The sequence below is a fragment of the Enhydra lutris genome, unplaced genomic scaffold (genome assembly GCF_002288905.1).
Source record: "Enhydra lutris kenyoni isolate GAN:26980312 unplaced genomic scaffold, ASM228890v2 scaffoldscaffold6, whole genome shotgun sequence".
Taxonomy (NCBI): domain Eukaryota; kingdom Metazoa; phylum Chordata; class Mammalia; order Carnivora; family Mustelidae; genus Enhydra; species Enhydra lutris.
The window spans coordinates 36,631,510-36,652,616 of NW_019154090.1; positions in this window are offsets into that span (position 1 = coordinate 36,631,510).

A 21,107-nucleotide genomic window follows, 5' to 3' on the forward strand; every position below is an offset into this window, starting at 1 on the left:
TTGCACTAACTGAATTCTAATTTACCATTTAGTTATGATTAGGAATGTCTCTAAAAAATATTGTAGCCTTTGATTTTGCCTATTTCTGGTATTCATCGTGCTTCTCAACAAGCCACTCAGTTTTACCAATATTTGTCACATTGAGTATAGGAGCTAAAAGAACCATGATCAAGGCAGGATTAGAGATGAGTTTGTGGCAGCTGTTCCTGCAGTACGGCACTCTCTAAGTAATGCTGACTGGTCGCCCCGGATTGTGCATTTTTACGAAGAGGACTATCACCTGAGGTAAAGCTGAAGTTAACTGACAAGCCCATGATACTACACTGACTAGGCTGAGGCGCTGTGACACATCTCACAGGGATGGTAATGCCACGTCACTGGGAATCAGAAGGTCATTGCTTGTCCTGTCTCCAGACACTATGGATGTCTCTTCTCTGAGCTCTATAGTATACCACTATTTTCATGGTGATGTCTCTGATAACATAGAAGAGGAGTATTCTATGCTTGACACAGCCCGAAGACTTTTCAGTCATTTGAAATGAAAAAAGTCATTTCAGTTTTGGCTATGTCTCTTTGTAGGCTGTTGATGTTAGGCAAGACTCCCCTGGTCTGTAAAGACAAGTTAGACAGAACTGGGGATACATTAATTTTCAGAAGTTCACAGACTGGCAGGAATTCTAGCTGTAGAGTTAACTCCTTCCCTGGCAAGAAGGAAGGTATTTTATGAGACTGACTGGGTTGGATCTCACTATGGGTCACTGTCTGGGAGAAAACAGAAAGCTTTGTCTGGCTTTCAGGTACACTCCCTAAGACAAACTCCCTTCCCTGACCCACGGAGATGTGGTAACTTGCAGCAGTGCTAAAGCAGGATTATAACTCCCACACTGACATTAGCAATTGATTGAAGTGTGGTTTCAGGCACGGACAGGAGGAAATAGCATAGAACAATACAGCCAAGTTCACTGTGCTAACTCTGAGCTACAGCTCCCTGAGAACCAGGTGTGAATTGAATAGAAAGGATATTACCAGCTCAAGGCTCTTTCGATTGGTGTAGAAAAGAAGGCTTGCGGAATATCTGTCAACCTCATCTGACTCATAACCATCATTTCCATTTTTTCTTAAATTTAGTCCTCTCTCCTTTCTCTCTTTTTTCTTTCCCTGCATGACTGGCAGATGCTCAGTATTCATTAGAAAAATTGGGAAAATAGTGCTCCAGATCCACACTTTGGCCCCCACTTCAAAGAACAAAGAGGGAAGAACAGACACAGGCACTTTATGTTTCTTAGTACATTTTTCTTACAAAACCCTTGGTTGCTAGGGATTATTATCATAGTTCAATAGATGAAAAAAAAAAAACTGAAGATCAAGGCATTTAAGTAACTTGCCTATTATACATTACCCATGTAGTAAATGATGGAAATGGGATTCAAGGCCAAATTCATTCATTCAACCAAGCTGCTCCAACCATCCTATTTCATCACTTGCTTCATATCAACTGTGCCTGACTTACTTCATTCGTTCTGTTAGTATTTATTGGGTCAAGAGTTATATGCCAAACACTATGTGTTAAAGAGTTTCTGATGCTTTTTCTATTCAGCATTTATTTCCCTTCTTCTTTCTCTCCTTTCTTTGAGGGGTACCCTTTCCTAAAGTCTTCCTCGTATGGTTGGAGTAAGACCAATCCCATCCTTTGGCTCTGGAAGCAATCGAGCATCCCTGGCCACAGTAATCTGTTCAGGAGTGGATGTGATCCAATCCAAGTCCCTGAGAATCAGACTGAGAGCTTTCCCTGGAACTATTAGCAAAAGGAAATGTTTTCTATTAGAATGGGCGGTAGAACTTAAGCCTGGACTGTTGCTAGGCATCCTTCTGAAACATGGCAGGAAATTTTCTGAAAACGAAGTGCTTCTTAAAGAAAGTTGAGCAAAGAGATAAGGAGAAAACACCATTCGTGTACCTGACTCCTGACTTAATTAGAACTGAGACTTGAACCTCTAAGCTTTTCAGTTACATTACTCAAAAAAATTTCTTTTTTCCTCCCCTCTCCTCCCTCCCTTTTTCTTTCTCTACCTTCTCTCCTCCTCTCCTCCTTTATTTTTTTAAAGATTTATTTATTTTATTTTCAAGAAGAGAGAGTATGGGCAGGGGGAGCAGGAAAGGGAGACAAAGAATCTCAAGCAGACTACCCACTGAGCAGGGAGCCTGACACAGGGCTCAATCTCAGGACACTGAGATCATCACCTGAGCTGAAACCAAGAGTCAGAGACGTTTAACCAACAAGCCACCCAGGCATCCCTCCTTCTTTCTTTCAAACATAGGTTGGTTTCCTGTCTTATTTGCACAAGAACGATGCCTGGCTATCACACAATGTTAAAATAGATTGGGTCTCTGATTTAATAAAGACTTTAGTAAGAAGATGGGTAACACTCAAATACTCATTTAAATAAATGGTATAAATGTTAAGGGATACCCTAAGGAAATTGGCATTGTCCTGTAAAAATATATCACACATATACAAAAATATCACAGGGGCGCCTGGGTGGCTGAGTGGGTTAAAGCCTCTGCCTTCAGCTCAGGTCATGATCTCAGGGTCCTGGGATCGAGCCCCGTATCAGGCTCTCTGCTCAGCAGGGAGCCTGCTTCCTCCTCTCTCTCTGCCTGCCTCTCTGCCTGCTTGTGATCTGTCTGTCAAATACATAAATAAAACCTTAAAAAATAAATTTAAAAAAAATCACAAACATTTGCCTGGCTGGGGAATCAAATAATCTCCTTCTTCTTCTTCTTCTTCTTCTTCTTCTTCTTCTTCTTCCTCTTCCCCTTCTTCTTCTTCTTCTTCTTCTTCTTCTTCTTCTTCTTCTTCTTCTTTCTTCTTCTTCTTCTTCTTCTTCTTCTTCTTCTTCGTTTTGTAAAAATTACCATATTCTAAAAGATACATAGAAATTAAATAGATGGAAAGTTGGATAATCTATCTTTCCAGTACAGGGAAAGAAGCAGTAAAAGGGACAACTGTATATCCAATGAAATGAATGAAAATTCAGGTAGTTGATAGAAGGGAAGAGTGGTATAAGAGAGGGTAGCAAAGTAAGCAAGAGCCAAACCACACATGGCCCTGTACCATAGGGAAGAGCTGGACCTTTATCCAAGAGGTATAAGATGCCAGAGATACAAGAAGCATTACAATTTTCAGCATGCTGACAGGATCAGACCTGATTTTTGAAATATGCCTACGGTGAAGAAAACAGAGAAAATGTGGACACAGTAGATGTAAGAAAACCAGTTAGAAGACTATTTCAGTAGTCTGAGAAAGACGTAATGGTAGCTTCTTTGGGAAGGTTATCAGTAGCAATGGAGAGGGCTGGACTGGGTGTGGGAACATGTCTAAGGTAAATCTGGTAGGAAAGGAAGCAGAGAGGAAAGCAGCTAAACTGTGATTCTCAGGAATCAGGCTTGGGCAACCTGATGGAAGATGTTCATACTTAATGACATAGCAATCAATGGTAGAAGAGGACCTATGCCAAGGAGGTAAAGGAATGAATTCAAGCTCAATCCTGTTGAGTTAGAAGCACTTTTGAGATATCTAAGTGGAGATATTGAGTAGGCAGATAAAATTAAAGAGCCTACGTCTGGTTTTAAAACAATGATTTTTAGAGAAGAAAAAAATCTGGGAGGCACTAATGTGTAGACTGAGGCTAACTGAAGCTGTGAGTGTGAATTACATTGCTTAGGATTAAAAAGTGTAAAAGTAAGGAATGCTGAAAAGCTAGAGCTGAGCCCTTTGATGCTCCATAATTCAGTATCTGCTATTAAAAATATTTTTTTAAGATTTTTTTTTTAATTTATTTGACAGACAGATCACAAGTAGGCAGAGAGGCAGGCAGAGAGAGACAGGAGGAGGAGGCAGGCTCTCTGCTGAGCAGAGAGCCCGATGCGGGACTCGATCCCGGGACTCGATCCCAGTACCCTGAGATCATGACCTGAGCTGAAGGCAGAGGCTTTAACCACTGAGCCACCCAGGCGCCCCTAAAAATATTTTTAAGAAAATATAAAAATATAACTTTCATAAACATTTAAAATAAACATATGTAAAGACTGTATTTAACTCATTTTAAATTATGGAAACAGTCAGATCTCACAATTTGGCCCAATCCTCTTAACGATTTACAGATTCAACACAATCCCTATCACAATCTCAGCTGGTGCTTTTGCTAAAATTAACAAACTGATCCTAAAATTCATATGGAAATGCAAGAGGCCTAAAATAGTTAAAACAATCTTGAAAAAGAAAAAAGAAAATTGAAAGACATACTTTCCAGTTTCAAATCTTACTACATAGCTATAGAAATCAAGACAATGTGGAATCAAGACTAGCATGAGGATAAACACATGGATCAATGGGATAGAACTGAGAATCCAGAAATAAACTCTAACATTTATAGTCAATTGTTAACAAAATGGCCGACAGTTCAAGAAGGAAAGAACAGTCTTCTGAAAAAAGTGCTGGGACAAATGGATATTTACATACAAAAGAAGGAATCTGGACCCTTATTTCACATGATACACAAAAATATCTCAAGTGGATTGTACACTTAAGTGTAAGCTAAAACTATAAAACTATTAGAATAACACATCTTTGTGAACTTAGATTAGGCAATGGTTTCTTACGTGATACCAAAAGCACAACTGACAAAAGAAAAAAGAAATTGGGTTTCAACAAAATTGAAAACTCTTGTGCTTTAGAATCCACAATCAAGAAATGAAAAGACAGTCTATAGTCTGTGAGAAAGTCATTGCAAATCACGTATCTGATTTGGGACTTGCAACCTCAATATATACATAACTTTTAAACTAAATAATAAAAGGACATATAATCCAACCATAAAATGTGCAAAGGATTTAATATCCAGTTCTCCTAAGAAGATATACAAATAACGAATAAGCACATGAAGGATGTTCAATATCATTAGTCATTGGTAAAATGCAAATCAAAACCAAAGTGAGATACTACTTCATCCAGGTTGGCTGTAATAAAAAAGACAGACAATTGCAAGTGAGAGCATGGATGTGGGAAACTGGAACCCACCACATACATTGCTGGGAATGTAAAATGGTGCAGATACCTTGGAAAACAGTTTGGCAGTTCTTTTAAATGCAATATACATTTACAATTTGGCCTAGCAATTCTGCTCCTAAGTCTATACCCAAGAGAAATGAGAATATATGTCCGCACAAAATTGTGTTCACTCATACTATGAATTGTGTTCATTCATTCATAATAGTCAGAAAGTGGAAATAACCCAAATGTCCATTAATTGATAGATAAACAAGTTCTGGTATTATCCATATAATGGAATATTATTTGTCCATAAAAAGTAACTAAGTATTTCTACATGTTACAACATGGATAAATCTCAGAAATATCCTAAATTCAGGAAGACAGAAAAAAACATACACTGTGTGATTTCCTTTATATAAATTGTCTAGAATAAGTACATCTGTAGAGAGAGAAAGTAGATTAATGTGCACCAGTGTCCTGGGAGGGTGGAAGGATAGGAGGATTATCAGCAAATGATGGCTATATGGTACAAGGCTTATTTTTAAGATGATGAAAATGTTCTAAAATTAGATTTTGGTGATGATTACACAACTCTATAAACGTATTAAAAACACTGAGTTATATAGTCACTGAGTTGAAATGGCTGAACTTTATGCTATATAAATTATAAATATATATGCTATATAAATTATATAATAAGTTGTAATTAAGACAGTGTGCAAATGAAAACAATCATCTTTAGATTAAGAATACTGAAATGAAGTTGCAATGGGCTTAAAACTGGCTTTTCCATAGGGAAGAGGGTTGTTCCTCCACAAATACAATTTATTTTCATGTCCACAGACAAGAAACATTTGCACTGACATCAGTTCTTTACAGCAGAGTTGTAAAACAGCTTAAAGTAATGAGAGGCCCAGAAGCTCCCCATATAGAATCAAAATCAGATAATTCAGAAGGATACTTAATTCTGTAGCACAGATTTTTCCCTACTTTGATTACTTCTATCAATTCCTTCTGTTGTACTTAAAACACACACACACACACACACACACACACACACACTCTAAAACCTAATGGCTTAAAAACAATAAACAGTTTCTTTGCTCAGGATGCATCAGGTTGGTGATTTGGGTTCAACTGGGCAGCTTTTCCAGCGTCGGCTGTACGTTTATGCATTTGTGGCCAGCTGCTCAGGGGTCCTGGGTGGAATGGCTTCAGCTAGAATAGCCCATCTCTACTCCATGAGGTCTCACTTATATGAGACAGATCATCCCAGCTCACATGGTCAGCTATCCTCAGCACAACAGCTTTACCTTATTCCCATGATACTAACAGGTATTACCTAATCTTGGAACAGATATAGTGCCACTTCCACAACATTCTATTGGCTAAAGCAAATCACAGGGGCACCTGGGTGGCTCAGTGGGTTAAAGCCTCTGCCTTCGGCTCGGATCATGATCCCAGGGTCCTGGAAAGGAGCCCCGCATCAGGCTCTCTGCTCAGCAGGGAGCCTCCTTCCCCACCCCCCTCTCTCTGCCTGCCTCTCTGCCTACTTGTGATCTCTGTCTGTAAAGTAAATAAATAAAATCTTTAAAAAAAATAAAGCAAATCACAGAGGCCAGCTCAGATTCAAAGAGGTGAGAATATAGACTTCACTTCTACTGGGAGGAACTCCAAAGTCACGATGCAGGTTATATGGGTACAGTAAATCAGGGCCATTTTTGCAACCCATCTACCATCATAAGCCTTTACAATATTCTATTCTTCTGCTTCTTCGGAAAAATCTACCTAGATTTGCCACCACATATGATTAATGTGTTTATTTGTAAATGCCTCACTCCTAGTAGATGAAAGCTACATAGGGGCCAAGACTCTGTTAGTTTTTATTTCAGTTGGATGTTTGCTTCCAGCATATTTTTTTGGCATAAAATAAGCACTAAGTGAATGACTAATTAATTATCCTGTGGCTAATTTGCCAGGTTAACATAAGCATGGGGAATAAAGTGTTGGCAATATGACCCAGACAGATCTAGCTACTATCTGATGGTCACTGAGAAAGTCATGGCTGGTGACAGGCTCATGTATCCATACCACCCATTGCTGGAAAGGTCAGGACAGCCAAAGACAATTCATAGACATACTTAATCAGTTGAAAAGATCTTAAAATGCTTTGGGAAAGAAGGTAAGGGTACAGTTGTCCCACCTGTGTTGATAATGTCAATTAGCAGTTGAAAAGATTGTTAAAAAATATACAGGCTCACTCTAAGATTTTGAGTCAGTGGGTCCAGAGTGGGGCCTAGGCATGCAAATTCAAGATAGCCAGTTGGCTGCAGTTTTCATTTTCCTTGAACTCTCAGGAAAAGCTCACTGCAACCCCTTCCAGATTCCAGTACCAGCCAGTCACATCCCTGAGTACCAGCTCTGCAGGGTCACTCACTTGTGTTCCTGGGGTATCAGCTTCAGTTAGGAAACATTTTCAACTTAGAAGTCTGGGTTTCACTGATGCAGGACATTTTTTTTTTTCCCAAGCTTTCTCCATTTTAATAACGCCAATGTCTTCTCTTTCCTCCCTTAACCCCAGGGGTGATAGTTCTTCCTGCAATTACTTTCTGCTATTAGTTTTCCAGTTTTGCCTTTCCCTACCAACTACATCACCTATATTAAATACTTTTTGTTAAACAGCTGGTATGTCTTTGGTTTTCTTGACCAGATCTTAACTATACATATACACATTAGGCTCTAAACACATTCACCCTTCTCATGGAGGCACCTGGCACTTTCCTCCACATAGCTCTCCTACTGAGGAAAGTGCCAGGGAGAGCAAAGCCTAGCCAGCAACACTCTCACCCACACTGTTTGGAAAACCCCACCCAGAATGATGTCTCTACACACCCTGTAGCCCAGAATATCCCCACCAACTTGTGGAACATGTTGCACACATATGACAATTCCAACAGCAAACGTCTGTTTCAAGATATAAGAGGCTAATCTATTTGGCCTGCACAAATGGACCCAGATGCAGAGAGGGGAAAGAAGCAATTTAGTTTCACTTGTTATCAGGGGTTTAGCTGGAATGTGAAGGGGGTTCCAGGTCACACCCTGCTGGCTTCTGGAACAAAAGTAATTACATTGGCCACTCAGGAAAATCACTCCTTACTTACAGCATGCTTGCTTCCAAAATGATAGATGGCAGAACCTGATTCTAGACACGTATCTCATTTTATAATCTTTCAAGATCCTACAATACTCTAATAGGGAAATATAGTATTGAATTACTCTTTGTGTCAACAGATACTTCTCCGGGACCAATGCTCAGTGAAGAAATTGGATCAGAAAACAGAACACAAGAGGACAACTGAGATTTGGTTTCCATAACCATGAAGAATTTCTTTGTTTCCTGATGTTTCCGTTCACCCACGTGCAAATATTTTTTGACCAAAAATATTACATAGATATCTTGAAGAACCCACCTATGCCCAATATGAAACATAACTTTATGAAAACAGTCCATTAAAAGTCTCTACATGCACCAAATCCATCTGTATTTTAGGGCCCAGGTCAAATAATATTTCTTCCAAAAAACCTTGTCAGATTCCACAGCTAGAAGTAATATGTCCACCCTTTCCCACCCCACAATTCTTAATCTGTTCTGTCCATAGGCACTCATCTCTTTTTTCCTTATTATATATTTAATGTTAATGTCCTATATCCCCTACCAGATTATAAGCTTTTTCGAGATCTGGATAAATAGCAAGCATAAGATACTATTAGCAAATACGATTGATGAATCTTGCTATGACTTCACACACTTTGAATTATTCTGCTGCAGAGAGTTGTGATGAGAAATAAATATAATTACTCTTTTAAATATGAGGAAATCACACCTTGAGAAGGTTAATTTGTTTTTTTCAAATTCAGAGAGCTGATGAGAGGGAGGACTCACTGCCCAGTCTTGCTGTCTCTAAAGGCCGTGCAGTGCTATCTGTATAGCTTTCATAGTGCCTAGGAGGATACTTTTCAGAATGGAGGCACTCCATAAATATTAGATACGTGAATACTGCACTAATTAAGACATTTTTGTCTTTTACCATGACATGACTATTACCATGTGATTTGGCAGGAATGTGGTAGACAGATAATGAGACTGGGGCTCCAACTCTGACTCAGAGCAGACACTAATTTCCTGTGTAAGACTAAATAGACTAAATAGATATATTAACTCTTTTCAGCTTATGGACAGATGAGAAATTTAGTATCTGTTGCATCTACCTTACAATGTAGGTGGTCATAATGAAAGCAACCACTGTTTATTGGGAGCTTTCTATAAGAAAGGTACTCTACGGATATGTTACACATGTGGCTACTCAATGACATGGTGGTAGTTAATATTCACTTCACATAAGAAATCACTGAGGCTCAGAAATGGTGACAAGTTACAGCCACTGACACCCACTTTAGCATGTTTATGCTGCAAAAGGTGAAAGTATGTAGTATACACACTAAGAAGGACATTTCAGAGATATTCAAATACCTGTTTAACCATTCAGTGTTTAAAGCTCATCGTATTTTAGAGCCTCCAAAAGTGACTTCCAACCTCTCTGAAAGTGAGGACATGACTTTATTTTTCAACTGTTCCTTCTTTTCTATAAAATTGGATTTCAACATTGAGATCATCAAGGAGGAAAGGACGTCCTTATGTAAGTAAATGTGAGTTCCCATTTTCAGCAGGTTATCCACATTGTTTGGCTTTAAAACATGAGGAAAATCAAGGAAGCAATTTGTAAATACTAACTGGGAAATACTGTCATGATTAAGGATTGAATAAAGTATATAACATGACTTACAATCTTCTTGTTACTGCTTAGGGTTGGTCTTCATACCTGTAACCCATCAGTAGATCAATTAATTTCTATTTTTTCCCTTTTTCAACCTCAGTAAGGATTCATCAAATAGGTTAACTGGGTATAAATGAAGCAGGTACTGGGGAAAAGTATTTTAAAAATCTGGATTTCTTTCAACATTGTTGACCCTATTCTCTTGGTCAAGTCACCAGAGTTCTCTTCGGTCTCTTTTTATTTTCATCATAAAGGAGGAAAGTGGACATTTAACTTTATTGGGATAATTGTGGGTATGAAGTACAGAAAAGCATAAATATTTTATGAACATGAATATTTTATAAGCCCATTGCAAGAATAAGGAAAGTAGGGATCATTGAATTTGGCACATGCCCACTTTGTGCTCCTCTAGATGTAGGAAATCAAAGAAGAACTTAAACAATTCATGGAAACCAATGAGAATGAAGACACATCAGTCCAAAACCTATGGGATACAGCAAAGGTTGTCCTAAGGGGGAAATACATAGTCATCCAAGCCTCACTCAAAAAAACTGAAAAATCCAGAATACACCAGCTCTCTTTATACCTTAAAGAACTGGAAAACCAACAACAAATTAAGCCAACCCCATACACAAGAAGGGAAATAATCAAGATCAGAGCAGAGATCAATGAGATAGAAACTAGAAATACAGTAGAACACATCAATAAAACTAGAAGCTAGTTCTTTGAAAGAATCAGTAAGATCCATAACCCACTGGCCAAACTAATCCAAAAGAAAAGAGAGAGGACCCAAATTAATAAAATTATGAATGAAAGGATAGAGATCACAATGAATGCCAAGGAAATAGAAACAATCATCAGAAATTATTATCAACAGTTATATGCCAGTAAGTTCAGCAACCTAGAAGAAATGGATGCATTCCTGGAAGCCCTTAAACTTCCAATACTGAAACAGGAGGAAATTGACAACCTGAATAGACCAATATCTAGTAACAAGATTGAAGCAGTGATCAAAAACCTCCCAAAAAACAAGACCCCAGGACCTGATGGATTTCCTGGGGAATTCTACCAAACATTCAGAAAAGAAATAATACCTATTCTCCTGAAGCTTTTCCAAAAATCGAAACTTGAATTTGAATTGAAACGAAAATTTAAATTGAAAAATTCAAAAATAGAAACAGAAGGAAAACTTCCAGACTCTCTTTATGAAGCCAGCATTACCCTGGTCCCCAAACCAGGCAAAGACCCCACCAAAAGGAGAATTTCAAACCAATATCCCTGATGAATATAGATGCCAAGATTCTCAACAAGATCCTAGCTGATAGGATCCAATAGTACATTAAAAAGATTATCTGCCATGACCAGGTGAGATTTATCCATGGGATGCAAGGGTGGTTCAACATTTGCAAATCAATCAATGTGATAGAACAAATCAATAAGAGGAGAGAAGAATCACATGGTCCTCTCAATTGATGCAGAAAAAGCATTTGACAAGATACATCATCTGTTCTGATTAAAAGGCTTCAAAGTATAGGGATAGAGGGAGCTGCTGCAACTTGGCTTAGGTCCTTTACCCACTTGGAAACAGGAGAAAAATCCTAAGCACTCAGTCATAAATTTAACAGTGTTCTGAAGGTTGAAGGGTATGTACTTGAATTTTATTTCTTTTTTTTTCTCCCTGTGTATCATTGATCAATTGCTGCATAGCAGACCATACCAAAACTCAATGGCTTAAAACAAAAACCATTTTGTTTAGGGTTCTTCAGGTCAGCAATTAGGGCTGGGTTCTGCTGGGCACTTCGTTTGCTGGTCGCAGTGGGAGTCACTCTTATGGCTGCACTTGGCTGGCAGGTCAGCTGGGTTGCAGAGTCTAAGATGGCCTCACTCACTCAAACCCCAGGTCTGGGGTTTGGGACTGGCTGCTAGCTAGGCTATGCATCTTCAGTAATCAATTTGGGCTTCTTCCCATGACAGCAGCATTCTAAGACCAGAAGGCTCAGTTGCAAACATCACCCTCCATCATGTTTGCTGCATTCCCTTGGCCAAAACAAGTCACCTGGGGAATCCCAGAGTCAAAAGGGGAAGGGACTACACAAGGGCATGGACTCAGGGAGGCATGATTCATTGGGGATAGACTACTATAATAGTCTACCAAAAGCATGAAATCTATAATAATTCCAAGGCTTAGTCAGTAGTCTTAGAGACTAACTGTATCCATTTCTTCTTCCTTCCTCTATGTAAGTTATCCATGGGTGACTAATACAGACTAAATACTAATAATAAGATATATAATTTAATCTTTATAGTATTTTGTGTTTTTCAAAGCCCCTTTATAAACCTTCTTTCATTGGAAAATGTTATTATTCATCATATATATGTGTGTACATGTACATGTATGTATGTGTTTGTGTGTGTATATGCATGCGAATGACAACTGAGACTCACTAGAGTTAAGGCACTTGGTCAATACAATATAATCGTTCCCTAGGGGTATCCTCACAAAGTACCACACACTGGGTGGCTAAAACAAGAGAAATACATTCTTTCACAGTTCTGGAGGTTAGAAGTCCAGAGTCAAGGCATCAACTGGACCAGCACCAGGATCCCTTTGAAACCTGAAGGGGAATCTTTTCTCACCTCTTCCTAGTTTTTGGTGGTTTGCTGGAAATCTTTGATATTCCTTGGTTTGCTCCTGCATAACTTCAATCTCTGTATTTATCATCACATGGCCATCTCTCTATGTGTCTGTCTCATCACTTGTCTACTTATACAAACACCAGTTCATACTGGAGTAGGGTCTCACCACATTCCATTATGACTTCATCTCACCAAATTATATCTGTAGAGATCTTATCTCTCACAAAGTCCACATTTTGAGATATTAGAGGTTAGGGTATCAATGTATCTTTTTGTGGTGGGAGACAGAATTCAACCTTTAACATACAGTAACTAAACTTCAAGCAAGGTTATAATTTTATTATTATTGTGACAATACTAATCATAACAGAATTTACTGACAATATACCATGTTCCACGAACTTTATTAAGTGATTGGTATATAGTACCTCATTTGGTCTTCACAAGGATTTTACAGTAGTTAGACACAAATATGTCCATACTGTATTTGAAATTAGATTGCTAATAAAAATATGATGGGATTAGTCAGAGTCACTATTTAGTACATGCCAGGGCCAAGACTCAGCCTAAAGTCCATACATTAAACACCATTCATGTCATTTACATAAATACTTGATTCTCTGACTATTCTCACCCTCTGTGGAAGCTCAGTATCTCTAAAAAGTGAATCTTCTGGAAATAGGACTATACCCTTGTTTATTAAGCTAATTTACATTTTCTCCCGTTAAGTACAACAGATGAAAACTTCCCCATCTCAACCATCACCACAATGTCCTTTGTGCTGATAGGAAAGCATGGATTCTTAGATGATTACAATGAGAAAGTACCATGGAAATCCTGTTTCTGTCAAGCTGTATTTTCTTAAGGAAATCTTACACACAAGCCAAACTGAAAAAAACTGACAGAAAATGAGGAATTTTTGAAATTCACTAGATTTATACCAGTAACTTAACCTTGTGGGACACATAGGTTTGTGCAGTCTTGGGTCCAGAAAAGTGAATTGTTTGTTCATGGTCATATGGCTAGCCAAAGGGAGATTCAAGGCCAAAATTCTTCTCTTCTGGATACCAAAATCATACTCTTTCTTTTTATTTTTTTTTAAACCATACTCTTTCTTCTTTTCCTGAAGACTTTCCACCATCAACTCAAATAAAATGAAAGTCTGAGGATGTCCTGAACTTACTTCTTGTCTTCTATGGGCCTGTAAGTATTAGAAATTAATGTTTGCAAGAGTTCTTCATCTTCTCCAGGACTTTTACTCAGTATAATATGTTATTTCATACCATTTCATACCATACCATACCAATATTTCATCCAGTTCTTGCCCATAGCTATATGTATATTTTCAGAGAATTACCCAAATCTATAGATTTGGCCTTTGCTTTTTCCAAGTATTTTGGTATAGCAAAAGAATGGAACATAGGTTTGGAGATTTATGACTCAGAATGTCCTTTTATTTATTTATTTTTTTCTTTGCATGTCATTGGTATTAGAGCAGCAGTCACTTTAGAGTCTATACATTGTTGCTGAAAAAAAACAGAGACCTAGCAAAATGTCTCTAGTAAAAACCACACAGGGCATAACCTATGGAGTTTGTAAAGCCTGGAGTTTACCACTCAAGTGATAGATCTGAGAGGCTACTATAGGCACCTTGAATCCTTTACTTTGCAGCTAATACTTAAGGAAAAGAACATTTATACTCTGTCCTGAACTGTAAATCAAGGGCTCATAGTAAGTTTACAGATGAAGCTGGGGATCTTGTTCTGCATCTCAGTCTTCCTTTCAATTTATGAAAAATATTACAGAAGGAGGTAGAGTAAGAAATTAGCCATCTCTTCAATAAATGGTGCTGGGAAAATTGGACAGCTATAAACAGAAGAATGAAACTAGACCATTCTTTTACACCATAAAGATAAACTCAAAATGGATGAAGGACCTCCATATGAGATAGTCATATTACATGGAGCACTGGGTGTTATATGCAAACAACGAATCATGGAACACTACATCAAAAACTAATGATGTACTGTATGGTGACAAACATAATAAAAAAATAAAAGTTCTCCAAATAATAAAATTGAACTGGAAAAGGCAAAAAAAAAAAAAAAAAAAGGAATCCATCAAAATCCTAGAGGAGAACATAGGCAGTAACCTCTTCCACATCAACCACAGCTACTTCTTTCAAGACACATCTCCAGAGACAAGGGAAACAAAAGTGAAAATGAATTTTTGGGACTTCATCAAGATAAAAAGCTTCTGCACAACAAAGGAAACAGTCAACAAAACAAAGAGGCAACCCACAGAATGGCAGAAGATATCTGCAAATGATACTACAGATAAAGGGCTGGTATCCAGACCTATAAAGAACTTCTCAAACTCAACACCCAAAAACTAGATAATCAAGTCAAAAAATGGGCAGATGACATGAACAGACACTTCTCCAAAGAAGACATACAAATGGTTAAGACACATGAGAATATGTTCATCATCATTAGCCATCAGGGAAATTCAAATCAAAACCACATTGAGATACCACCTTATATCAGTTAGAATGACAAAAATTAACAAAACAAGAAACAACAAATGTTGGGGAGGATGTGGAGAAAGGGGAACCCTCTTACACTGTTGGTGGGAATGCAAGTTGTTACAGCTGCTTTTGAAAACCATGTGGAGGTCCCTCAAAAAGTTAAAAATAGAGTTACCATATGACCCAGGAATTGCACTATTTGGGTATTTACCCCAAAGATACAGATATAGTGAAAAGAAGAGACACATGTACCCCAATGTTCACAGAAGCAATGGCCACAATAGCCAAACTGTAGAAGGAGTCGAGATGCCCTTCAATAGACAAATGAATAAAGAAGATGTGGTTCATATATACAATGGAATAGTACTCAGCCATTGAAAGGATGAATGTCCAACATTTGCGTTGACATGGATGAAGCTGGAGGGGATTATGCTAAGTGAAATAAGTCAAGCAGAAAAAGGCAATTATATGGTTTCACTCATATGTGGAACATAAGGAATAGCATGGAGGACATTAGGGGAAGGAAGGGAAAACTGAAGTGGGGGGATCCAAGGGGGAGATGAACCATGAGAAACTGTGGACACCGGGAAACAAACTGAGGGTTTGGGGAGGGGGTGGAGGAATGAGGTAGCCCAGAGATGGGTATTAAGGAGAGCACATGTTGCAATGAGCACTGAGTGTTATATGCAAATAATGAATCATGGAACCCTACATCAAAAACTAATGATGTACTGTATGGTGATACACATAACATAAAAAAAAACATAAAAAAATATTAGCAAAACAAGAAGTGTTCAAGTTTTGGGATACATAACAGTAACATTTGAGCAGTATGTTAAACCAGTGCTTCTACAATGACATATAAACTACCTAGACATCTTGTTAAAATGCAGATTCTGGTTAGGTTTGGGGAAAGGTCTGAGAACATGCATTTCATATAACATCGCAGGTGATACTGAGTGGTTGGTCTACAGACCAAACTTCAAAAAACAAGTTGGAAGATTGTGTTATTTCCCAAACTGTGTTGCTTATCTCTGGGATGGCTGATACTTTCACAGCTCTTTAATGTCAGGCTTGGTCATGTATGTTTGGGTCATGAAATGGGTAGAAGCAATGTGTGCTTTTTTCCTAGCAGATGCTTAAAGAGGTAACATATGACTTTCCATGACTTTTTTTCCTTCTACAATAAAACCAGCAATGGTCTAGGCAGATGTGTCTCAATAAGCCTGCATCTGGGAATAAACACACGTAGAAAAAACCCACAGTCTACAGAATGGATGAGGTAGCATGGGCAAGAAATGGAAAACCTTTGTTGATGTAAGTCACTGAGATTTGGGGTTATCTGTTACTGCAATATAACTTACCCTATTCTGACTGATAAAAGGCATGTTGAATGGTGTGTGTGTGTGTGTGTGTGTGTGTGTGTGTGTGTGTGTGCATAATACTAGATTTAAAGAATCATCTTTTATCACTTATTTGATCAGGGGAATTGCCAAAATTTCTCAATTTTCTAAATCTTGGATACCTCATCTGCAAAGTGGAAACAAATTCTGCTTTCCTGAAAGTAGAATTCTGGTTCTCTTTAAATGTATTCCTTCTTTATTATATGAAGCTGAATACTACTCTGGTTCAGAATTACTCCCAAGGGGGGAAAAACACACCTCCATGGCAAACATGGTCTTTATCATAGCAGAGCCAATATCAAGTAGTTACAACTGCCAAATCTTGCCTGCAGAAACAGGGAAGTTTTCAGCAGCAACCACCGTATCCAAATATGTGGGGGGAAATCAGAATGAATAAGACACATGACCTTGAGTAATAGTCATAAACAAAAACTAAATCATACAACAGCTAACATAACACCAGACATAATTTTAGTGTTCTCCTTTTAAAAATATATTCAATGGGCAAGAAAATGTTCTTCTTTGGGGATTTTTTGTTTCTATCCAACTTTGGCCAAAGACCACAATTACCTCTTAGGAAGCAGGGTAGGTGAACTCATCAGGAGGCATCTGTGCATGCTTCCAGCTGACCAATATTACAACAAACTTCTAGAGGCACAAGACTATTACACTTCAGGGGATGTTTTTATACAGCTCTTCTTAAAAAGTTGGCCTCTGGTCCCTCCCAATACCTCATAGGTTGCCACACAAGACAGATCTGTCTGGGTGCCAATTTGATCAACTGGAAATACTTTGGTTAATCACCAGCACAGTCTCTTTCCAGAATTATACTTAATGGGAATTGGGCCCAGTGCCTATACTTTAGGGTTCAATTAAGGTTACTTCAGGTAAAGCTTCTCTTTTGGTAACATCCCAGTGAAATTTAGGTTAGTTTAGTTTTTGTTTGTTTGTTTTTTGGTTTTTGTTCTACATTTTATTTATGAGAGAGAGAGAGAGAGGGAGAGAGAGAGAGAGAGATAAAACACTAGTGGGGTGAAGGGCAGAGGAGAAGCAGGCTCTCCTTCAAGCAGGAAGCCTGATATGGAGCTTGATGCTGGGACTCCAGGATCATGACCTGAGCTGAAGGCAGACTGCTAACCAACTGAGCCACCCAGGCACCCCTGAAATTTAGTTTAGTTTTGTTTTTAATTTTTTTTATAAACATATATTTTTAGTCCCAGGGGTACAGGTCTGTGAATCGCCAGGTTTGCATACTTCACAGCACTCACCATAACACATAGCCTCCCCAATGTCTATAACCCCACCACCCTCTCCCAACCCCCCTTCCCCTAGCAACCCTCAGTTTGTTTTGTGCGGTTAAGAGTCTCTGATGGTTTGTCTCCCTCCCAATCCCATCTTGTTTCATTTATTCTTTTCCTACCATCCAAACCCCCCATGTTGCATCTCCACTTCCTCATATCAGGGAGATCATATGATAGTTTTCTTTCTCTGATTGACTTATTTCACTGAGCATAATACCCTTTAGTTCCATCAACATCATCGCAAATGGCAAGATTTCATTTCTTTTGATGGCTGCATAGTATTCCATTGTATATATATATATATATATATATATATATATATATATATATACCACATCTTCTTTATCCATTCATCTGTTGATGGACATCTAGGTTCTTTCCATAGCTTGGTTATTGTGGACATTGCTGCTATAAACATTCAGGTGCACATGCCCCTTTAGATCACTACATTTGTATCTTTAGGGTAAATACCCAGTAGTGCAATTGCTGGGTCATAGGATAGCTCTATTTTCAACTTTTTGAGGAACCTCCATGCTGATTTCCAGAGTGGTTGCACCAGCTTGCTTTCCCACCAACAGTGTAAGAGGGTTCTCCTTTCTCCGCATCCTCACTAGCATCTGTCATTTCCTGACTTATTAATTTTAGCCATTCTGACTGGTGTGAGGCAGTATCTCATTGTGGTTTTGATTTGTATTTCTCTGATGCCAAGTGATGTGGAGCATTTTTTTCATGTGTCTGTTGGCCATCTGGATGTCTTTTCTGCAGAAATGTCTGTTCATATCCTCTGCCCATTTCTTGATTGGATTATTTGTTCTTTGAGTGTTGAGTTTGCTAAGCTCTTTATAGATTTCAGATACTAGCCCTTTATCTGATATGTTGTTTGCAAATATCTTCTCCCATTTTGTCAGTTGTCTATTGGTTTTCTCAACTGTTTCCCTTGCTGTGCAAAAGCTTTTGATCTTAATGAAATCCCAATAGTGCATTTTTGCCCTTGCTTCCCTTGCCTTTGGCAATGTTCCCAGGAAGAAGTTGCTGTGGCTGAGGTCGAAGAGGTTGCTGCCTGTGTTCTCCTCAAGGATTTTGATGGATTCCTTTCTCACATTGAGGTCCTTCACCCATTTTGAGTCTATTTTCATGTGTGGTGTAAGGAAATTGTCCAGTTTCATTTTTCGGCATGTGGCTGTCCAATTTTCCTAACACCATTTGTTGAAGAGGCTGTCTTTTTTCCATTGGACATTCTTTCCTGCTTTGTCAAAGATTAGTTGACCATAGAGTTGAGGGTCTTTTCTGGGCTCTCTATTCTGTTCCGTTGATCTATTTGTCTGTTTTTGTGCCAGTACCATGCTGTTTTGATGATGACAGCTTTGTAATAGAGCTTGAAGTCCGGAATTGTGATGCCACCAAGTTTGGCTTTCTTTTTCAATATTCCTTTGGCTATTTGAGGTCTTTTCTGGTTCCATATAAATTTTAGGATTATTTGTTCCATTTCTTTGAAAAAAATGGGTGGGATTTTGATAGGGATTGCATTAAATGTGTAGATTGCTTTAGGTAGCATAGACATTTTCACAATATTTGTTCTTCCAATCCAAGAGCATGGAACATTTTTCCATTTCTTTGTGTCTTCCTCAATTTCTTTCATGAGTACTTTATAGTATATATGAGTACTTTGCCTCTTTGGTTAGGTTTATTCCTAGATATCTTATGGTTTTAGGTGCATTTGTAAGTGGGATTGACTCCTTAATTTCTCTTTCTTTTGATTTGGTTTTGGTGTAAAGAAATGCAACTGATTTCTGTGCATTGATTTTATATCCTGACACTTTACTGAATTCCTGTACAAGTTCTAGCAGTTTTGGAGTGGAGTCTTTTGGGTTTTCCACATATAGCGTCATATCATCTGCAAAGAGTGATAGTTTGAATTCTTCTTTGCTGATTTGGATGCCTTTCACTTCTTTTTGTTGTCTGATTGCTGAGGCTACGACTTCTAGTACTCTGTTGAATAGCAGTGGTGATAATGGACATCTGTGCTGTGTTCCTGACCTTAGCGGAAAAGCTTTCAGTTTTTCTCCATTGAGAATGATATTTGCAGTGGGTTTTTCATAGATGGCTTTGATAATATTGAGGTATGTGCCCTCTATCCCTACACTTTGAAGAGTTTTGATCAGGAAGGGATGCTGTACTTTGTCAAATGCTTTTTCAGCATCTATTGAGAGTATCATATGGTTCTTGTTCTTTCTTTTATTAATGGATTGTATCACGTTGGTTGATTTGTGGATGTTGAACCAACCTTGCAGCCCTGGAATAAATCTCACTTGGTTGTGGTGAATAATCCGTTTAAAGTACTGTTGGATCCTATTGGCTAGTATTTTGGTGAGAATTTTCGCATCTGTGTTCATCCAGGTTATTGGTCTGTAATTATCTTTTTTAACGGGATCCTTGTCTTGTTTTGGGATCAAGGTGATGCTGGCCTCATAAAATGAGTTTGGAAGTTTTCCTTCCATTTCCATTTTCTGGAACAGTTTCAGGAGAATAGGAATTAATTCTTCTTTAAATGTTTGGTAGAATTCCCCTGGGAAGCAGTCTGGCCCTGGGCTTTTGTTTGTTTGAGATTTTTGATGACTGTTTCAATCTCCTTACTGGTTATGGGTCTGTTCAGGTTTTCTATTTCTTCCTGGCTCAGTTATGGTAGTTTATATGTCTCTAGGAATGCGTCCATTTCTTCCAGATTCTCGAATTTGTTGGCATAGAGTTGCTCATAGTATGTTCTTATAATTGTTTGTATTTCTTTGGTGTTGGTTGTGATCTCTCCTCTTCCATTCATGATTTTATTTATTTGGGTCCTTTCTCTTTTCTTTTTGATAACTCTGGCCAGGGGGTTATCAATCTAATTCTTTCAAAGAACCAGCTCCTAGTTTCATTGATTTGTTCTGTTTTTTTGTTTGTTTGTTTGTTTTGTTTTGTTTTGTGGGTTTTTTTTTTTTTTTTTTTTTCTTCTATTTCTTTTATTTCTGCTCTGATCTTTATGATTTCTCTTCTCCTGCTGGGTTTAGGCTTTCTTTGTTGTTCTTTCTCCAGCTCCTTTAGGTGTAGCGTTAGGTTGTGTATTTGAGACCTTTCTTGTTTATTGAGAAATGCTTGTATCACTATATATTTTCCTCTCAGGACTGCCTTTGCTGTGTCCCACAGATTTTGAACCATTGTGTTTTCATTATCATTTGTTTCCATGAATTTTTTCAATTCTTCTTTAATTTCTTGGTTGACCCATTCATTTTTTAGAAGGATGCTGTTTAGTCTCCATGTATTTGGCTTCTTTCCAAATTTCGTCTTGTGATTGAGTTCTAGCTTCAGAGCATT